Consider the following 10,197-nt stretch of genomic DNA (forward strand, 5'->3'; position numbering starts at 1 on the left):
GAAAATATTGTTATATAGTTATGTCTAATTTATAACTTAACTATAAATTAGTTAAAATTAACCATAAATATAGTTATAGTTATAAATCTTTCTGACCTTGGATTAGGTAATGATTTTTCAGATACAACACTAAATACTGTAAATGCCTGATTGACAAAATAAAAGTAAATAGATAAATTAAAATTACTGTATTGTAAGTGATACCATAGTGAAATGACAAACCACAGAATGGGAGAAATGTTTCCAATCATATATCTGATAAGGGACATCAGATATGCAGAATATATAAAGAAGTCTTATAACTAAGTAATAAAAGAAAACCCAGTTTGAAAATGGGTAAAGGATCTGAATAGTTCTCCATGGAAGACACAGAAATGCTTCATAAAGATAAAAAGTTACTCAAATTAGTCATGAAGAAAATCTTATCAAAATACAATGAGATACCACATGTATTAGAATGGCTATAATCAAAAATAGATCATGATACGTACTGGTGAAGATGTAGAGAAACTGGAGTCCCATACATTGCTAATGGAAAAGAAAAATGGTACAGCTGTTTTGGAAACCAATCTGGTAGTTCCTCAAGAAGTTCTACATAGAGTTACCATATTACCTAGCAATTCCATCTCTAGTTATAAACCCAAGAGAAATTAAAATTTATATCCATCCAAAAGCCTGTACATGAATATTCATAACCAAAAAGTGGTTGTCTTTCAACTCAGCTGTCTATCAACTGATAAATGAATAAATAAAATGTGCTGTATTCATTTTATGGGATATTATTCACCATAAAAAGGGATGAAGTACTGAACAGGCAAATCCATGGAATCAGAAAAAAAAAAATTAGTGGTTGCCCAGGGCTGGAGGTAAAGTGTTAAAGGAAAATAAAGAGTGCCTACACATAGCAAATGGGTTTCTTTTGGAAAGATGAAATGCTCTAAAATTGATTGTGATGATGGCTTTACAACTGACTATACTAAGAACCACTAAATGGTATACACTTTAACTGAGTGAATGGTATGATACATGAATTCTATCTCAATAAAGTTCTTAAGAAATCAAAACAAATAAATTTGTGTATTTCATGAAGGCAGAGGTCATTTTCCATGCTTCTTTGTGGAATGTGTGTGAGTGTGTAAAGGACTGGGCTTCATTGATTTTGCTCTGGGTTGACCTCCCACCTAAAAAGACTTGACACCATTGAAAACAATGAAAAGTATCCATCCTTTTCTTAATGATATTTCTGAAGACTTCATCAGGAAGAGGTAGTGTTCACTTCCCCATGCTCATCTCCTTCCTTTGCTGTTTTTTTAAGGAATGTGGAGAGAGCTGGATCCAGAAATACCAGAACAGCAGGCACTAGAAAACCAGCCATATCCCCTCCATGCCTATACCTGATGTACTATCCATCACAGTTGAATTGCACCATGGATCTAACCCTGTCCCTGTTGGTCCCCTCTCATTGTCATCATCCCTCACAAAAGTGCAGGGGCAAGTATGTCATACCTCCATGTACACTTCTGCCTAGACAAGTTAGAGATCCTCCATGCATCTCCAAAGTGTGAGCTCTTACAGGTCCCACTGTGGGCTCTCCGTTCTGGAGAGTCTCTGCCTAAGACTTTGTTCTACAGATATTCCTCCTGTCGCTTTGTACTGAGCTTGGACCCAAATGCCACCTCCAGGAAACCAAACCCGAGGCTCTTACCATGTTGAACCAGGGGATCATTTCTTCTCTGTCCACCGCTGGTTCTTTCTGTCATCGCCCTCTCCCCACCATCCTCTTCCTGGAGTTTCCAGCTTATTTTCTGGCAAGCCATGTCAGATACTGAGGAACACAGAATTCAAATTCTGACTAAGCTGCATTAACATCTTCACTTTTCTTACTTGCATGAACTCAGAGGAGTTACTTAGCCCCTCTGAGACTTTATTCCTCTCATTCCTAAGTAGAGATAATTATAACTTGCTGAGAGGGGCAGGGTGGAGAGCAGTGGTGGTGTAAAGATTAAATGAGATAATGCAACTGAAGCATTTAGCATAGAGTCTGGCCCCTGGATTGTGGTCTGGAATTGGTAGCAACTTTTATTCTTTCTGGAATTAGACTGGGCCAAAACTCACTGGAGACAATGTGGTAAGGAGATGCCCTAATGCTGAGCCTCACAGCTTCTGGTTTGCTCTCTTCTTAGGGGACAAGATTTACATCTCCCTTCCCTCTCTCTGTGAATCCAGCTACACTCAATGCTTTGATAGGGGAAAGGCAACTGGCTTAGTCCCTAAAACATCCAAACAGTGACTGCAGTCCTCCTAAGTTTGAGACTTCTCGGTTGGTCGTGGAGTCAGGGCCAGAGGAGAGCATAAGAGCCACAGAGCTGCCTTCACTACATTTCTGCTGCCCTGTCTCAGGAGATCCACCATCCTCTTCAATTCATCATATTTGGAGAGAACTTTGTCCTCTCCTGGGGACATGTTTTTTTTTTTTTTCAAAGATTCTATTTATTTATTCATGAGAGACACAGGCAGAGGGAGAAGAAGCAGGCTTCATGCAGGGAGCCTGATGTGGGACTCGATCCCGGGTCTCCATGATGACACCCTGGGCTGAAGACGGCACTAAACCACTGAGCCACCCAGGCTGCCCAATAGGGGACATGTTTAAATGAATTAATGCACTGAGGCCCTTAGGTCTTAAGCACTTTCCAGCAACCTCTTATCCTGTACCCCTCCTTAGCTCCACACACTCCAAGGGCCAAAGCGTTCTTTCTCAGGGCTAATGGCCTTGTTTAAGGTGGTCAGGACAGGGATTCTCACAAACCTGGGAGCAGCTCTGAAGCCCTGGGCTTGAGATGTGGCTTCATGTCTCCTCACAATGCGAAGTACTTGGATAGTGCTCAGTAAATATTTCTGGACTGATTGGTCAGCGTGGGCTGCTTTCCTTCCCTTTCCATCCCTGAGAGCCCAGCTGAGTATGGAATGAAAGGGAAATGAAATAAACATCTCAGGCCCTGTAGCCCACCAGGGTCAGGATATTCACAGTGCTGTTGTGAGTCAGAGCTGACCCTTTTTGGTCATCAACCAAGGCACCGGAACTAAGAGCATAAACAGAGGCAGAAGAGGAGGAGGGTTTTTAGAACAGAGGGACTTGTCCCTGGATAACACTTTATTAAAGCCCACAGCTTTCAACAATAAGCTTTTGGTAGAAATGCTTTATAGGCCAGATTAGTTTGTGAGCTCTTGTGCACAGAATTACATTACATTCTCACAATCCCTTTGTAAGGGATGGTTTTCAACAAGTTAAAGAAAGATTTAGTCGGAGCTGTGATCATGTCCCCTAAATGATTTTCTCCTTTAGCTTATTTTCAAAGAGTTTCACTGCATCAGAGAGGGGAGGCACTTGGTCTGTCTCATCAGGTATGTTGCTGGGTTTGGAAAAGAGGAACAGGGCAGTCCAGGTGGCTCAGCAGTTTAGCGCTGCCTTCGGCCCAGAGTGTGATCCTGGGGACTCGGGATCAAGTCCCACATCAGGTTCCCAGCACCGAGCCTGCTTCTCCCTCTGCCTGTGTCTCTGCCTCTCCCTCTCTCTGTGCGTCTCATGAATAAATAAATAAAATCTTAAAAAACAAAAAAAGGAAAAGTGGAACAGATGTTTTACCATTAATTGTTATTAGGCAGTCTGGAGGTCTGTGATTTGAAATTAGGTTTTCAATTTTGTCCAGAAGCATTTAACAGAAATATTTTAGGGAAATTCCTTGGGGGTTCATAATAAATGTTGAATTTAAAACTTTTCCTACCCCCCTTTGGTTTATAGATGGGCCAAAATAGGGCATAGGGAAGTTAAGAGACTTGTTCAAAGCATGACAGTAAATAGGGATCAATGATAAGACCAGAACCAAGTTTTCTGGCTCTTAGTTCATGACTCTCTTCAACTCCTCAGGTTGCTTCTTCCCCCTATCTGTGTCTCATTTCCCCTTCAAAGGCTGTGTACAAAGACCATGGAATGCTTGCTAGTTTCTCCTGGGTAGGAAGGGAATGGTGAGGTAGTTCAAACCTTAGACCCAACTCACTGTTGTTCAGCATTGAGAGTAGGATAGGCATAAAATAATGGAAATTAAATCACTTTTCAAGGTAAGCTTTGAAGAACACTATTTCCAGATTTTGGCAGATGACTCAGAAATGCAGGGTTCAGTAGACCTGGTTACTGCCAATTTTCTGTAACAAATAATCCCATACAATTAATAATTCTTTTGGTTCATGTCTATGCAACATTTTGCAATGAAATAATGTATGTTAGCACTTGCATCTGAAGAGACACATTTATACCCTTAGTCATTAAACTTGCATTGTTATTAACTTTGCCTGTGAGTTTCCTAATCGGATCATAACTTTCTTGACTGCAGGGACTATTGCTTATATTCCTTTGTATTTCTCACAGTATTTGCGAATGTTGGATATTATGATTTTTCAAGTGCTAAATTTTGTTGCAGAGTAGATGCTAAACAAATATTAATTAAATGGATTATAAATAGAGCTGAGATGAGTCACTTAGGTCCCACTATCAACTTGTGTCAGTAATTCAACTTCTCTTATCTCTTGCCACTCAGACATCCCAAACAGCAGACTAGTCATTTACAGATGAACTTGATAGCAATGAGCTCAGTTGGAGGAGGAAAGAGAAAATGTTTGGCTACATATGAAGATTTATTGACTGAGAAAATGTTAAGAGTTTGAAAATACCATAGAGATGGTCTAGCTTGAAGATTTTCAAACTTTTCTCCAGAAGGTAAAGCAGAAGACACATCTCCCCCAGAATGGTATATAACAAATGTCTTTGAATTTGTATGCATTTTATTTTCAAAATCATATATATATGCCCACTGCCCCTCTCCACATACTAGTCCATAAGGCCAGGCTCCAAGCAATTTTTCTCACCTTAACTAAAGGATTGGCAGATCCTTTACCTTGCCAAGTCTTTCAGATGTTATATGTCAGGAATTTAGAATTTAAATCAAAACAGGTTAGGAGTTTAAAAAAAATAAAAGAAATAAAACCCCAGGAACTCCTGCTGCTGAGGCCTTCAAAATTGCCCTGGCTCCTACTGTTAACGATGCCACCTTATTCAGACCATGAGATTCTCCAATATCCTGTTGATACTTCCCTTTTGGAAGCTAGCTTGATTTTAGTGGTCATCTATTATTCTGCACATGTAAGATCTTTAACAGATATGTGTCAGTTTTATACTCAGTTCAGCTCTCATAAATAATTATTTCTGACATTTTCATTTCATTAGTAAAACTCCTTTGTCCCTGATTAATTTAGACACCCTCTGACTTTAATAATGTAAGACAGTTTGTGAAAGGATAGCTCATATTAAAACAGGGAAGAAAATGTACAAGATTAAATCATTTTAAATTGCTGATATTTGACTATTTTTGAATGTACAGCCATTTCATATGGTTCAAACTAATACCTTTTAAATTAACCATTATAATAACAAGGAATATGTACAAATATCCAATCAATCACTCCTCATCTCAATAAATTTTTACTGAACACCCATATGTGAAATTCAGTCCATGTGAATCTTAAAGATTCATGAAAATAATGATATGCAGACTATGTTCAAGAGGTTTACTGAAGTGGTTATAATGTAAGGTAGACAGTGATACATATGATAAATGAAGTTTAGACTAAGTTATTTAGAGAGGAAATGGAGATTTCTTCTTTTTTTTTCAGATTTTATTCTTTTATTCGTGAGAGACATGTGGGTCAGGGGAAGAGATTGAGAAAGGCAGAGACACAGGCAGAGGGAGAAGTAGGCTCCATGCAGGGAGCCTGACATGGGACTCGATCCTGGGTCTCCAGGATCACGCCCTGGGCTGAAGGCGGCGCTAAACCACTGAGCCACCCGGGCTGCCCAAGAGATTTCTTCTAAAAAAGAAAGAAACTTTAAAATTATTGAAGTTTTCATGAATGTGATTGTTTTAGAGTGGGGATTTTGAAGATAGGTAACATTTTTATAATCAAATATTTGGCATAAGGAAAGTATTCCAGAGAGAGAAAAGAAAGTGTGAACCGAAAGAGAAAGAAGAAAGCTGTGAAATTATGGTTCATGCACAGGAACCAGAAATTAATGTCTTGGTTAGAATGCAGAGAAGGAAAAACATGAGACAGAACATTAGAAGGGAAAATTGTGGCCAAATTATGGAGAACATTGTAGCAGTCAAGAATTATAAAGGTTTTCTAATCAGGGAATGTTATGATTAAAGTTGAATTGTAGGCAATATTACCAAACCGTATGAGGAAGTTCAATTGAAGTGGGGATGACTGGTGGCAATAGTCCAGGAGCAAGGTGATGGGGAAGAATTTGGGTGATAGCAGTGAGATGGACTCTTGAGGGTTAGGTTGGCTTAACCAGACCAATGTGATCACATACAATGTCAATTCTCTTTGATACTTCAGAAAAATTGATCATATCTCCTTCATTCTATGAGATTCTCAGAAAGGAGAATTGAAGGGACTTCAGTAAAAGGGAATCCAGCAGATAGCTGGTATTAGCTTGAAGTAAGGAATCAATGTGAAGGACTTGCATTAAGCAGGGGAAAATATAAATTTGAAACTTGTTTTATCATAAATTTAAATCCTCATTGAATTATAAATAAACAATTTTGATTGATAAAAATATAAATTTTGGAATCACTTCCACTTAGTGAGGCCTCAATTCACTTTATCTATTTGCTCTTGGGCATTTGAAATTTAGTGCTTCTTAGAGCTGCAAAACCCAAATATTGTACAGAGAATTCTAAAGTTTTAGCCAAGGAAAGTTCTCCAGATGTGAAGGGGTGACAATAAAAGCAGCCCTAGGGATGCCTGGGTGGCTCAGTGGTTGAGCGTCTGTCTTCGGCCCAGGGCATGATCCTGGAGACCCAGGATCGAGTCCCACATGGGACTCTTGTATGGAACCTGCTTCTCCCTCGCCTATGTCTCTGCCTCTTACTCTTTGTCTCTCATGAATAAATAAATAAAATCTTTTTTTAAAATAAATAAAATCTTAAAAAAAAAAAAAAAGAAAGTCAGCCCTGAATTTTCTTCCTTGCATTCATCTTCTTGGAGGTCTCATAACTAGGTAGTATTGTCAGAACCATGCTGTATCTTTGGGTACATGTTCTGGAGAAATTTTTGCTCAAACCTAGGAAGGTTTGTGGCTTAGTTTACAAAACAGATATAAGATTTTCAAGTCTGTCCATGTTGCAATAACTGGGACAATACTCATCTTCCTGCTGTAAATAACTAGAAAACTAAAAAAAAAGGGCAATAGGTTTTGGACATTGGACAATAGATAGTACAAGGCTGTAGTCCCAAGAGAAAGAAAAAAAAATAGTGTGAGCTCCAAGATTGCTCAAGCTTTCTGCTGTGAGGCACTTTTCTGGATGTCAGCACAAAGAAAAAGTCCCAGACAGAATTCAGCAGTCTTTCTGAGTGGAGTGAACAGAGATCAGAGTTTGGGAAAGCTAGAGTAGTCAGAATTTCTGGGACAGTGTACCAGAGATAGTGTTGTATGGAAAAAGAGATTCACAAATTTACATAGTGGTTTTCTTAAGCTCAATATTAAACTGCACACGCATAGAGTAAAATCCTACTAGAGCAGCCAAAGGACAATTCAGGGAAATGCTAAAATGAACATAGTCTGCAAAGTGTTTAATTTCTGAGCAGTTGGCATTGAGTCTTCATTGAGCACTCAGGGCTTACAGTGGAAACTCCAGAAGTGTCTTGCCCTAATAGTGGTGCTAAATTAGTGATATTATAAGGATTTTTCTAAACCCACTCTCATAAAACTAAAAACAAGCTTTCAGAGAATCAAACATATCCATAAAGGATTTAACTGTCTGCCAGAATAAAGTCCAATCTCCCAATACCTTAGAAAAAGAATCCAGCACACAAAAATATAAAACATGATCTCTAGCATTCAATCAGAAATTACTAGACATGTGAAGAAGCAGAACTATGTGACTTATAATTAGGAGAAAAATCAGACGATAGAAATAGACACAGAAATGATAGAAATGATAAAAATTAGCTTATAAGGACTTTTAAAACAACTAACACAAATATGTTTAAGAATTAAAAGGAATATATGAGTAAAAGAAATATACTTTAAAAGACACATATGGAACTTCTAGGAATAAAAAATAGAAATATGAAATAAAAAACCCACTGGATGGAATTAGTAGAAAGTTAGAGATCCTGCAAAAGAAAAGATTAGTGAACTTGAAGATATAACAATAGAAACTCAGTTAAATAAGCTACACTTTCACTTTAGGAAGCTAGGAAAAAGTGAGCATATAAACCAAAGTAAATAGATAGAGGAGAAAATAGACAGGAAAAATCAGTAAACAGATAATCAGAAAGAATAGAAGAAACAAAAACCAACAAAACAGAGCAAATGCTTATTCTTTAAAAATATAAGTGAAATTTATAAAGCTTTAGCTAAATTGATCTCAACAAACAGAAAAGAGAAGGTATAAATTAACAATATCAGAATAAAAACAGAGGAAATCCTTACATTGACAAAACTGACAGGTTTCCCTGTTTAATGTGTGGGCTGAAGAGGTGGTGAAGGCATTAAAGATGTTAGAGATCTTTGTGGAGTGAATTTTAAAATGGTCTCTGCCATTATGAGGAAGCAGAATGAGAATAGATAAGTTGAATGGCTATAGTGGACAACAAGCTAAAGAGGAGTAAACCATATCTTGAGAAACCCTTTTAAAAATATTAACTCATATAGTCTAGCTACAGAGCTATATCACATCTAAAGAACAATACTCTAAGCAGGACATCAGATTCTTACTGGTGTCTCTCACAGTTATTCAAGAGGATATAAGTGTACTCCATAGAATCTCTTATTAACATCCCTTCCCCTCATCCATTCTTTCATGCTCAATAATTCCTGGGAGTCTGTAACTCAGTTATTCTAGAATATAATCTTATTCTCCATGTTTTCCTGCTTCCACAACATTGCTTCCTCTGTCATTTCTCTCAATCTGGCCATGTCCTTCAAGAAAAATGTGCTTCAAATACTTGACCCCTTTATCCTCCCAGGCAAAACTCCCTAGGGTTTCATCTTTATTTCATCTTCATTTTGACTGTTTTTTTATTTTTGGAATCGAGTTGTTTGGATTTTGTCCATGTATTTCTCTTAAAATAGAGAAGTAGACAGAAGCTATGGTGGTGATGATAATGGTGGGATACATTTTTTAATTCCCCACACAAACATTTTAAATTCTGACACACTTGTAAAGCTTGCTTATTTAGCTTGATGTTATTTTAGGTATTTATTTTTCGTTCATTATTTACAACTGTTTTGTTAAAAAATCATGTTTTATTATTTGTCCTATTAGGAAAAATAATATAAAATTTGTAGTAGAAAAAATAGCATAGTGCATTAAAAACCTTCCTTAAAGATAGACATATTTTACAAATTTTATTTCTAAGAAATAATCTTAATGAAATCCTTATGAAGTTATGCAAACATTTACATACCAGGATATTTATACAACAATTAGAAAGAACCTTATGTCCAAGCAGGTGGAAAGGAGTTAATAAAATGAATTATGGTATGTATTACCTAAAATAATGCTAAAAATGATTCTTGATGGCAAAGCTTTAAAATGTTCATAGTTTATGGTTAAATAATTATAGAAAACAATATAATTAAAATCTCATTTTTTTAAAGAATATAGTTCATCCATATTTAGAAAAAAAATAGAGTCATGTGGAATAAATCAGTTTAGTGGTTGGGTGGCAGGTGACTTTCCATCTTTGTGTTTTTCTGTTTTTGACAATGTACATGTATATCAGTTAGAAGTCCTCTTGGATCTTGGCTGCCTATATCAGCAGTAATGCTTTATAGAAACCTGATTTCAATGGTTTAATCAAATAGTTCCCTCTTTTATTTCCTAGAAGTTTGAAAATGGATGGCATTTAGTCCTGGTTTAGCCTATTGACAATGTCAGGGAGGATGAGCATCTTTGAGATTCTTATGGCTTTTCCTCACATTTATCACAAGATGGCTGTTGAAGTTTAAGTGGTAACCCCTACATTCTGGGCAGAAAGAAAGAAGAAGGGGAAAGCGGGAACACAATAGACCACTACTTCAACCTTATTGGCCAAAATTATAAAGTGTGCTCTCTGGCCCTCTTCAGCTCTAAA

This window comes from Nyctereutes procyonoides, unplaced genomic scaffold (assembly GCF_905146905.1).
Source record: "Nyctereutes procyonoides isolate TBG_1078 unplaced genomic scaffold, NYPRO_anot_genome, whole genome shotgun sequence".
Classification (NCBI taxonomy): domain Eukaryota; kingdom Metazoa; phylum Chordata; class Mammalia; order Carnivora; family Canidae; genus Nyctereutes; species Nyctereutes procyonoides.